Source organism: Phascolarctos cinereus, unplaced genomic scaffold (assembly GCF_003287225.1).
Source record: "Phascolarctos cinereus isolate Bilbo 61053 unplaced genomic scaffold, phaCin_HiC Scaffold_3;HRSCAF=262, whole genome shotgun sequence".
NCBI lineage: Eukaryota > Metazoa > Chordata > Mammalia > Diprotodontia > Phascolarctidae > Phascolarctos > Phascolarctos cinereus.
Window position 1 is genome coordinate 230,455,047 of NW_027555736.1, and position 12,145 is coordinate 230,467,191.

General features: G+C 39.4%; 1 protein-coding gene across 4 annotated transcripts in view; it reads left to right on the forward strand.

The window, feature by feature from the left end:
- DPF3 (double PHD fingers 3) overlaps nt 1-12,145 on the forward strand; it is a 406,344-nt gene that overhangs the window by 329,843 nt on the left and 64,356 nt on the right. For 2 of the 4 annotated variants that reach the window (XR_002324471.2, XR_002324470.2), the window contains exon 9: nt 735-2,285. The exons of the other annotated variants lie outside the window; for them this stretch is intronic. The gene's annotated coding sequence lies outside the window, so the exon portion shown is untranslated. The remainder of the gene's footprint in view (nt 1-734; nt 2,286-12,145) is intronic. 4 annotated transcript variants of the gene reach the window in all.

Sequence of the window (12,145 nt, forward strand, 5' to 3'; positions counted from 1 at the left end):
TTGAGAGTACCAAGACTCTTGACTAAGGGCATTTTAAGTGGCTGAAATATGTGTGTGTGTCCTGGTTAGATGGTCTTGGTCTTTTTTTTTTCCAATTGTAAACAGGAGAGTGCATTCTTTGATCACTCATTAGACTTTACAGTGAGGTTTTTGTTTTTGGTGGGGAGGGAGGTAGAAATGAATTACGTGATGCGGGAGTGAGAGAGCAGACAGGGGTGGAAGGGTTGGAGTGAGAAATGGATGAAAATAAAAATAAACTGGGAGAGGATTAAATGCCTCTAATGGGCTATCTGACAGCAATAAATTTGTGAAACGGGCTGCCAAACTGAAGGACAGTCATTGTGCAAAGAGCCAAACAGCCTTTAAGTTGTGCAGGCTTATAAGCAGTCAGGGGAAAACATTCTCTTGGCTGGGGTGTGAATAAGAGTGGGGAAAGCACATCACTGACCCTTTCACTGCCAGAAGCTTTGGATACTTGTACTGTGGTACAGGGATCTTTTCTCATTAAAAAAAAAAAAAACAAGCAACAAAACAAATCCCCTGCCTCTAAAACGCTCCCATTGTCCTGGTGCACAATAGCACACCACAAGGTCGTATACATTCAATCCCTTTGAGTTTCAAAATGGTGCATTGTCTAACAGTGGTAAGAATAAACTTGTAATGATATGATATTAATATGAATAATGCTGTCTGTTGCTTAACCCATGTGCTGATATATTCATCATACATGTCAGCTCATTTGGGAGGAGAAGGCAGGAAGGAGAAGGAGGCGGCGGCCGCAGCACGAAGTACGGAGGACTTGTTCGGTTCCACGTCTGAAAGTGACACCTCAACTTTCCACGGCTTTGACGAGGATGATTTGGAAGAACCTCGCTCCAGCCGAGGAGGACGCTACAGTGGCAGGGGCTCTCCCACAGCAGACAAAAAAGGCGGCTGCTAAATCCAGTCAACAAACTCTGGGCCATGGGCGGTAGCCCTTCGTACTTTGGTTGTTGTTCTGGTCCCATTAAAAAAATAGAACTTTAGATTTCCTCCCCCGTCCCCATCCCACTACCTTCCCTGCCTTTTCCTCACGTCCTCCATATTCTCACATCCCCTTACCTTTACCTCTACCGCTCCCCCACTTCCCACCACAAGTTTTGGTGATAAGCACCAAAAGCACAAACTATTTAAAAATTCAAAAACTCCAAGGGATGACTCCCTCTTCCCTCAGAGAGAACTTTGATTTACAGGGTTTTTTTCCCTCTAGAAACCAGAAATCATGTGGATTATCTTTTGGGGACAGACAGATGGGGGTGTACATTTCCCCTAAACCATTAAAAAACTCAAGTAGAGTCAATTTTTTCATTTTTCATATTTATTGGCAAAATGATAAGAGCACTAACAGAGAGATTGGAGACAAAGAACCAACAGAAGTAAGGTTTTGAAAATTATTATTTATATAATTAGTTATTATGAGAAATAGATTCTTTGAAAAATAAATCAACCTAATACCATCCCATCCAGGGGGCAAAAAGGCACTGGAAGGAGAATTCTCCCAAGGAAACTTAGTTAGGATGACTTCTGTGATGTGAGATTTTTGACTTGGTGTCCCATTTGGTGTTTGTGGTTTGTCACCCCATCCGACAGTCACACCTCTCCCCTCTCCCTTCCCTTCTTTCCCCTTCCCCTTCCTCTTTGACAACCCCTGCCAGCTCGGAAACCACAGCAGCTCTGGAGAAGTGACAGGTCGAGAAGGGCCAGGTTTCCATGCATCCACCTCCAGGCACCTCAGTAGCCATCCAAAAGCAATCGCCTCCTCTTCAGCTCCTCCTCAGGCAACGCTGCTGGCTTTGTAAAAAAAAAAAAATGTTTTCTTCTTCTCACCTCTCCCCTGGGTGAAGAGCAATGTCCAAGGGCAGGAATGGAATAGAAGTGGAATATTTGGAACTCAACATTGATGAAACAGCCAGAGGACATGAATCCTAGAAGAAATGAAAAGGAAAAATACCTCACTTGTACATTTCCCATCCCATTTTAGAAAATGTACATAAATACCCTTTGGATTGTCAGGCCGTCCGTATTTCTTCTTTCTTCTCCTTCTCCTTCTTTTTTTTTTTTATCATATATATATATATATATATATATATAGTGCCGGCCAGGCACCTTGTTTTATGTTTCCAATAGCACATCCCGAAATTAACCAAAGCAATACTTGCTCAACTCTCCCGGGCAACAGAGAAGAAAAGTCACCTCTCTGATTGGCTGTCCCAAGAAAGAACAGATGAGCAGTCCTCATTCAAAAGGTATGTCTAGCTTGTATCTGTTTTGTATTTTGGGTCCAACTATCCCACCATGATTTTATTTCTCTGTTCCCCGTTCCTTACTTCCTAGTGGGTCCTATCACTGATAGTGAGCTTTGCTGTTGGAGTGAATTCAACATGAAAATCTCGTCAGTCAACAAGCATTTGGGCACAGGGGACTGAGGTAGAACTATTGTCACATAGTTTGTTTGCAAAGTTTGAGTGGAAGCTCTTTGGAAAATTTAGAGGCCAGGGCAGCTTGAATAACATGAGAAAATGTTTGGGTAGATGGTTCTTCCTACTTCCCCCAGCCCCATGGCCAAACCTGAAGTTGCACCCCACAGAACTATGATTGAAATTGGACAAGGTAGGCTTAGAGCTAGAGTTATGAGAAGGGAGAACAAGATGGAAGTATCATAGGGTTGTGTTTTTAGGTTCTCTGAGGCTACTATAGCTACCGAGGTAAAGCCGAGCTGGGGAGAACGCAGTTTTAAACCCTCCTGGCTGAGACTGAACTTTGAACTATGAAGTTTTCACGAAACACCAACTCCCAAAGCAATGACAGTATCTTTTACACTCCCAATAGTGCAGGTCTAGAAATGTGGTTGAGCATTGAATCAGATAGGCTGCTCACAATGAGCTTATGCCTCTGCTTTGTTAAAGGTAAGAGGGAGGAATAGTTTCTAGAAATGAGTTTTTTAATTTTCTTTCTTTAATTAAATCTTTTCTCTTTTAAAAAATAGACTTTGAGAACTAGAAGGAACTTAAGAATTGACAGATGAGGGACAGAAGCCCAGAGGGATTAAGGGACTTTCCCAAGGTCGCAGAGTTGGTGGGTGGCAAAACGTGTATTGGAACTCAGGTCTGAGTCCCAATGTCCTTTCCAACACAGCTTTAAATGGACCCTTTGTGTTTATGTGTGAACTTAATGGCAGGAGGTTCAGTGACTTCTGACATCTGTTTTTCTTTCACTGTAGATCAGTATGTAACTCCTTCAGGTGTTTGGTCATATTTGGAAGAAGAGATATGATCTCATCCTATTGGGGGAAATATTGATGCTTTGCCTGGCAGTGTCCCTGGAAATAGGTCATAGACAGTTAAAATTATAAAACACACCTGTGTGCTTATCTATGTTGAACAGACTTCTATAGAGGTGAAATGAGTCTCTCATGCCTATATTGCTAATGGGCACACTCTTTTTCCTGCTATGTCCTCTTATTACACTCTATTTTGTCATACCCTGTTCCTACGGCTCTGACATTACTTTAGTAGCATAGGGGCTCAGGCGACAATGATGAGACGTGAGCTTCTCTCCTTCAGCTGATTCGCAGAGTTTCTTGAGACCAGCTTCAAAGAGTACTACAAATGATTTTGAAGGCCTTTTCTTCTCAGCCAAATGTTTGCAGTTTCTGCAATTCTCCATAACAGCTTGTCGTTGGCCTAGATGTGTTTTTTTAATCCACATAATTAGACAAAACTTTCCTGTTCTATCTTGGGAATCCAATGGGGAGCAATGAGCACTGGGTTTTCTGAGTTTGTCACAGCTCTTAAATCCCCAGGAGAATCCTGATCTGAAGGCTATCGTTTTGTAGTTGCCCATCTGCAGTTATTTCTATCATAGACAACTTTTGTCTATGACTTCTCTGGCTGAGGTGGGGGGTTGTGTGGTAGAAACCCCAGAATTGGAGAAGCCAATGATGTGACATAGAAGCACACAAAGATCTCACCTTATTAAGAATAATTTCCAGTAGATTCAAAGAATGTTAGAGCTGGAGAGACTTTTGACATCATCTAGTTCAGCTCCATCCTTTTACAAGTGAGGAAATTGAGGCCCACACAGCTGAAGTGATTTGCCCAAGATTACCTACTATACTCAGGCAGAGAGAGAAATTACTACTGCTATTATTACTAATAGCTGATATTAACATTACTAATAAGTGATATTTAGATAGCACTTTAAAGTTTATACATCACTTTATGTATATCATTTCATGTAGTGTTCATTATTACTCCTGTATTACCCATGAAGAAATTGAGGCCCAGAAAGGTTAAGGGATTTGTCCATGGTCACACAACTACTAAACGTTAAAGGCAAAATTTGAATTCAAGTGTTCCTGACTCCAAGTCTAGAATTCTATCTAATATGCATAACTGCCTGTTTTGGAGGATAATATCCAAAAGAAAAGGGGCAGCTAGGTGGCATACTGTATAGAACACTGGGCTTGGAATCAGGAAGATTCATTTTCCAGAGTTCAGATCAAGCCTCAGATACATACTAGCTGTGTGACCCTGGGTGAGTCACTTACCCCTATTTGCCTCAGTTCCTCATCTGTAAAATGAGTCGGAGAAGGAAATGACAAACCATTTCAGTAACTTTGCCAAGAAAATACCAAGAATGGGGTCATGGAAAGTTGGACATGATTGAACAACAACAACAGCCTCTAAAAGAAAAGGGAGAAACCCTGCTACTAATGCAGCTATATAATCCTGGGCAGGGCATTTAACCCTTTAGGGACTGTATCTTCTTAACCTATCAAACGAAGGAATTAGGTTAGATGATCTCTGAGGTCCCTTCTATCTCTGCCATTTGCAAGTAGGAAGTGACATATATTGAGCTGACAAAGGGAGATAGGGAATAAGTATTTACTAAGTGCCTATTATACTCCAGTCATCTTGCTAAGTGCTTTACAAATATTCTCTCATAAGCAACAGATTGTAGGGTTTTATAGTCTTATCCAATCTGTTTTCATTCTTCAATTCATTAATTTCATCCATCAATTTATTCGGTTTCATTTATTCACATGTCAATCTTTTTCATTTTATTGGATTGTTTAATCCATTAAGATTTAAAGTTATGAGTTGTTTTTCTATTTTCCTCCATCTGTCCCTAATATTGAGGTTTTTTCAAGTTATGATTTCCCCCCCCCTTTCTGCTGTAAACACAGTATTATATTCCTTCAGTTACTTAAATCTTTTCTTAGAGCGGCCCTGTTTCCATTGGCTGTCTTCCCCATTACCCTTGATCTCCATTTCTCATTTGTTATTCTATTCCCTTTGGGTTTTTGTCTATTAGTTCCTTTTTTTCTCCTGCTTTTCTACAGTTATATAATTATTCCCTCCCCTCTTTTATCGTCTTAGTCAAGTAGATTCTCCTTTTTCTTCTCTTTAATTAGTCCTTTTCATTAGTTTTTAAATAGCATTTTTGTGTCTCTTTTTAAAAAGGATTTCTTTTACTCTCTCCACTATACTAATATTTTATTTGATCCTCACTATTAATTTTATGAGGTAAGTGCTATTATTATCATCATCCCCATTTTTACAACTGAGTAAACTGAGGCAAGTAGAGGTTAAGTAACTTGCCCAGGGTTACACAACTAAAGCATCCGAGTCTAGATTTGAACTCAGATCTTCCTGATTGCAGTGCTCTATCCACTATGCCACTTAATGGTCAGCCTACAGAGTAGCTGATAGTTGTAATATCTTTATCTCTTTTTCTTGAGGAGTGGGGTAGGATGGGGAAGGTATAATTTTACTTGGTCCTTGCTCAGTTCCAGTTAAGTGGAACAATGTTGATAATTAGAATACCTTCAAAGACCAGCCTTACAAAAATAATCTAAGTATACCAAAAGGGATTTACTACCTTCTAAATCAGTGGACTCAAGTTTAAATTCTGGATGCCAAGCAAAATATTGACGCTCTCCCTTTATCCCTTGCCCCCTTCCCTCCAAACCATCACTCCTTAGAAATTGCTTTTATCATATATCTAGGAGGGATAATGTTGTTTCTGTGGCTCCTGAAAAATGGCAGGGTCTCTGTAGTTGGTAGTCTGGGATAGAAATATAACTAAGAATAATTTTCTTGTATATTAAAACAGAAACCTTGAACATAATTTGAACTTTTGGTCTCTGTGGCAGAAATCACAACTCATACTAATAGGGCCCTAAGTACAATGGCCCTGAAGAAGGAAACCTTCGGAAGTACAGAGAACAATGGATTAAGAATCAAAAGACCTGGATTCAAATGCTGACTTAAGTCATTTATTATTGTTAGTCCTTCATTCTTGAAGAAGACCATGACCTCATGTCATGACTTGCAAGTGAATTGGATTTAAGTGAGGGTGGGCTGTGCAAAGTCACCATCTGGGTCCAGTGGCAAGATACAGATCAGGAGGACTGGCAGTGGCTCCAGATGCAGTAGGAGCCTTGACCTTTTGGAGCTAAGGTCTTCCCCAGGTCTCAGTTTGTCTGAGGCAATGCCCACTCAGTGACTAAGGCTAGGTAAAAAAAGAAGCAAAGAATGGCCTCTTTTACTTAATAAAAAAAAATCAATTTGGGAGGGGAAGACCCTTAGGGCTTCTGCTCCAAACAGAAACAATTGCTTTTTACACTCACACCATCAGAATCCAAACAATGACCAAGTGAGGTTTGGGCTGGGACCCATTATTGGCCAATCAACAAGAATCAGAGTGATTTGGGTTTAAGGCATGATCCATAAAAAAAGAAATCTAGTCCACAAACCCCAAAATATCTTGCTAAGTTTCACAATCAAAATTTGTATTCTTTTGGGCAGAGGCACCTGCAGGTTTAAGAGTATGATTCCTTCTGTGGACTTATGGAGAGGAGGAAGAGGAGGGAAGGAAGGAAAGAAGGCAGGCAGGCAGGAAGAAAGGAAGGCAGGTAGGAAGAAAAGAGCTCTGTTGTCCAACTGGAACTGGCCAGGTGGGTCCCCACTGGGGCAGTGCAGACTATTCACAGATTGTTATTTGTCCATAACATCAGGAAAGAGATGTCATGACTTGCAGGTGAGCTGACTTTAAGTGAGGCAGGGCTGTGCAAAGTTACCAGCTTTACTCTGTCCTCCAGAACCATCTGGGTCTAGTGGCAAGATATAGATCAGGATGACTAGAGATGCTCTGCCCCTCCCCCGAGTCATTTATGGTTTTTACATCTACAAAATAAGGGTAATAATGCCTACACCACCTGCCTTACTGGGAAGCTGTGAAGAAAATGAAATTTTGTAAACTTTTATGCTCCATGTAAAATGTGAGCTATTATTAATTTAGAAGGACTGGCCAGACAGGGACTGACCCCTAAGTAAGGAGGTACATCTAGCAATGTGAAAATGATGGATCCTATTTTTTTTCTTTCTCAGATAAAAGAAGGACTTTTTGAAAATTGCACTGGTGGTGAAAAATGCACATTTCATTTAAAAAAATTTTAGTTTTAATAATGCAATTTATTACTAGTATTTAAGAGGTGGTTTTAAAAATAAGTATGATTTTTCACACTAATAGTCTCCTGTTAAGTTTTATTTCTTGTTTTGCAAATATCCATGGCATCCAATAGGCTGTAACCTTATGCTGGATTTCTATAGCACTTGAGAGGCTGTAATACTACTCAAGAATATACAAAATACAGCTTAGAGATTCTTCTCTTGTAGTATTTGAAAAAATCATATCTACTCCCAAGTGCAATCTAGGTGGCACAGTGCATAGAGTGCCCAGGCCCGGAATCAGAAAGACCCAGCTTCCTGAGTTAGAATCTGTCCTCAGACACTTCCTAGATGTGTGACCTTGGGCAAGTCACTTTACCCTGTCACACCCTCAGTGTCCTCATCTATAAAACAAACTAGAGAAGGAAATGGCAAACCACTCCAGTATCTCTGCTAAGAAAACTCCAAATGGGGTCATGAAGAATTGGACACGGCTGAAATGACTGTCCAATAACTCTCATATATGTCTTCTGCTACATATGATTATAATTTTGAATATGCATTTTTATGAGGATAGTTTGGGTAAAGTAGGATATTAGGGATCTTTTTGATTGAAATAATTTCGTTGAACCTTATATGAAGTTGAATTCCTGGCACTGGTATTTTCTGAGTGAGATGGTTGTGGGCTAGTATACACAAGGGTGATGGAGAGGAGGCAGGAGTTAAGAGAACTGAGTTCCTCTAGCTTAGCAATATGCTTGTTAAATGGCTTTTAATGCATGATTAATTTAATTAATAGCTGATTAAATAATCATCATTAATTGAAGTAATTTTATGAGTCATTTAACTTTTCTGTGCCTTGGTTTTTTTCATTCATAGGAAATAGATATTTCCATTTTTTTCCTGCCAATTTAAAAGATAAGCTATGAAGTAGCATAGTTTAGTTCAATGTTGTCAAACTCAAATTGAAATTCAGCATATTGACTTAGAAAACCACAAAGCAGCATTATGTATGTTTTATTGTATTTTTACTTGGTTCAATATTTTGCAATTATAATTTAATTGGGGAGTACTGTAATGGGGAGTGTTAGGCCAAAAGATTATATACAGAGTATAATAAAATTGAATTCCAATAATCTATCTAAAAGATTTCATTAAGAAAACCACCATACCACAATGGAGGGGATACTTCTGACTGAGTGACTTACAAAATGGTTGGAAATCAGGGATGATTTCTGTATTGTTATGAGCCCAAAAAGATTTGAGATAAGTTTTTCAAGGGGTCCTCAGGGCTTCCATTTAATTGGTGACCCAGAAGTTAGATTTAATTTGAATTTTTTCTATCCCTATCTTAACTTTACTTAATATTACTTAATCAAAAGACATATTTTAGAAATGCTTACAACATGCCAGATAGTGTTAACAGGATGGGTTTATAAACTTTTGCTAATGGTCCACTTACTTAAACAGTGCCAGATATAAATAAATTGATTCATTTAGTGAATACTGTTGAAACATTGACTATGAACATAATATTTTGGTGGACACAGAAAAGTATAATACACAGTTCATGGCTAAATGATTTTATAATCTGATTGAAAAGATAATACTGCATACTTGAAAAATTCAAAAACAGTGAGTTTAAGTAATTCCTCCAACAAACATTTATTAAATACCTATTGTATACCAAGGACTCTGCTAAGTGCTTTGGTTACTAAGACAAAAATGAAACAATATTTGCCTTCAAGGAGCTTATATTCTAAGTGTGTATGTGGGAGGAGCGTCAAGAACATATGTGCAGAAAAGTAAATATTAAACATGTACTGAATAGACACAAAGAAATTGGGGGGTGGGAGGTGTCCAGAAGAACCTGGTGAGGTCAGGAAAGACTTCTGTGGGAGATACTTGAGTTGAGTTTTGAGTGAAGCTAGGGATCCTACAAGGTGAAGATGAGGAAGGTTTTGCAAAGATGTGGAGTCTGGAGATGGATCATTGTGTACATGAATTAGCAAGTGGGTCAGTTATATAGCAATGCAGAATGTGTGGAGGATAATGTACTACTGAGCTGGAAAGATGGCCTGGAGCCAGATTGAGAAGGAGTTTAAATTCTAAATAATAACATAGTATCCAAATTTCACAAGATGTCATAAGACAGTCTATGATTGAGTAATCACTATGGCCTAGAACACACTGGGAAGGCATCATGGAGGAAATCTTTTTGTACAACTAAATAATTGGGACAATCTTTTGAAGTCCTTTGAGATTTGCCCTAAGGCCAAAGTGTTTGTTTCCATAGTGAATGGCGGTGGTGGCAAATTCATGGCAAAATCTGTGACTCAAGAAACTGGTATATCTTAATACTCAAGGGAGAAGTCAGAAATGCAAGACATCATGGATAATTGAGTTTTAGGGTTGTTTGCTCCAAGGGCTCAGTCCATGTTTTGCAATCAGTAGATGCTCATTAAGTGACATTGATCAGATTTAGCAATGAAGAGATCATTGGTAAGACTTCCAGCTCAAGAATGATATTTAACTGTGGGGTGAAGAGTATTAGTTCCTAATTATATTATATGAAGGGAGGGGTATATTCTGGATACTGTTCCAGATAGTTGTAGTCAGAATGCTGAAAAGACAGATCAAAAGGAAACAAAAGGGGTAAATCAGCAGAGGTAAACAGAAAGAAAAAAATAGGGGTTTTAGAATAGGGGAGAGAAAGGTTAGAATTAATGCTAAGAAGAGGGGAAACCCAAGCCTCCTTGCAAGTTCGGAATGGTAAAAATGGGACGTGAATGTGGCAACAACACACTAAACAGGCTACAGATGAAATAGCAGGAGGAAATTAAGAGTAAAATACTGCTGGGAAATAAGAAGTAGCTAGATCTCACGTCAATGACTGGGGCAGGGCCAGAAGGGAGCTCAGAGAAGAAAGAAGGAAGGAAGATTGAGGATAGGATTCTGGAGGAAGTGAAATGGACAGGTAGGTAGGGATGGGGTAATACAGTGGATCAGTTAAGGGCTTTGCAAGAAATTCAGGGAGAACACTGTTCAAAGTGAGGAAAAATAAGGGTAGAATTCCTATGGCTCAGTCAGGGGAGGAAACAGCTGAAAAATCGGAGAGGAGGAACTGGTAAGTAAGAATTTTGTGGACTTAATTTGCCAGGAGGAAGTCCGTAGCAACTTTTCTAGTAGCATTCTTTTTTTTTTCCTTTTTTAACTGAAATAAAGGAACATGAGCCAAAAAAAGCAAAAAAAAAAAAAACCAAGTAAAAAGGAAATGACAAATAGATGGAAGAAGAGGGGGCTTCCTCCCTCCTTCCTCCTCCCCCCACCCCTACCAGGAAGAGGGCATTAAAAGAAGACTAAAAAGGAGGAAGAAGAGAGAGGTAGAAGGCAAAGTAATGGTTCTCAAACTTTTTGTTCTCAGGACCGCTTTATACTCGTCAAGATTATTGAGGACCCTCCCTCCTCAGGAGCTTTTGCTTATGTGGGTTCCATTTATTGATGTTTATTATATTAAAACATGTTTTACATGACTTCACATGTATAATTGATATATAGCTTGCCTTCTCAATGGGTAGGTAGATGAGAGAGAGAATTTGGAACTCAAAATTTTAAAAAAGAATGTTAAAAATAAAGAAATATTTAGCATATTAGAAATAATTCAATATTTTGGTATTGATTACAGAGATAGTTTTGACCTTGAAGCCCCCTGAAAACATCTCAGAGACCCTGAGGGGTTCCCAGACCACGCTTTGAGAACCACTGAAGTGGACTGTTTCCTATCCTCTCCTTCATTCAGCAGATATTCATTGAGTGCTGACTATGTTCAGGGCTGTGATGAGGGTCTTGAACAAGCTGCTGGGTTGGATGCAAAGTTTAGATAAAACACAGGCCTTTCCCACATGGAATTTATAGTTCAGTAGGAGGTCAAGACATAAACACAGATAATCATACTATATAATATTTGAGGCATCTTGGAGTAGTGGCTAAAGAGCAGGCATGAAAGCCGAAAGGACCTGGGTTCAAGTCCTGCCTCTGACAAATACTGATGTGGGACCCTGGGAAAGTCGCTTGACCTCTGAGTATTCTGGGCCATTCTTTGACTCTAAGCTGCTGAGAAAATACCATCTGGGACTGACAGGAGTTTCCTCTTCTGAGAGTTCTTTATGCCATTGAAATCACAGATCCAGTCCCTGTGGCATGATGAGAGTATTTCAGAGTTATAAAGCCAAGTGCTGCATGAGATTGAAGGGAGGTCATTATTATGTGGACAAGGGATGGTGTAAAGGCAGATCAGGGAATGCTTCATGAAGAAGGTGATATTTGAGTTGGACTGTAAAAGATGGATACATGATAGGTGGATAATAAATATTGATTCAGTGGTGGGGGAAAAAATGTGACAGGGCATGTGGATAGGCAGAAACATTTATTAAGCACTGGGTGATGGCCATTTTCACCTATGCCATTGAAAATATGGAGAGGTCTTGGTGATAGAAGTGATTGAGAGAGATGGAAAAATCTTGTGCTGGGAAGGACTCTGTGGAAGGAGACAGTTTGTTGGGAGAGTTATCTATTTGCTTGTAGAACTTTTTTTTCTTGCTGGTTTTGCCTTTTTTCCATTTGGGCCGTATCCACCACTTGTGTTTCTAATG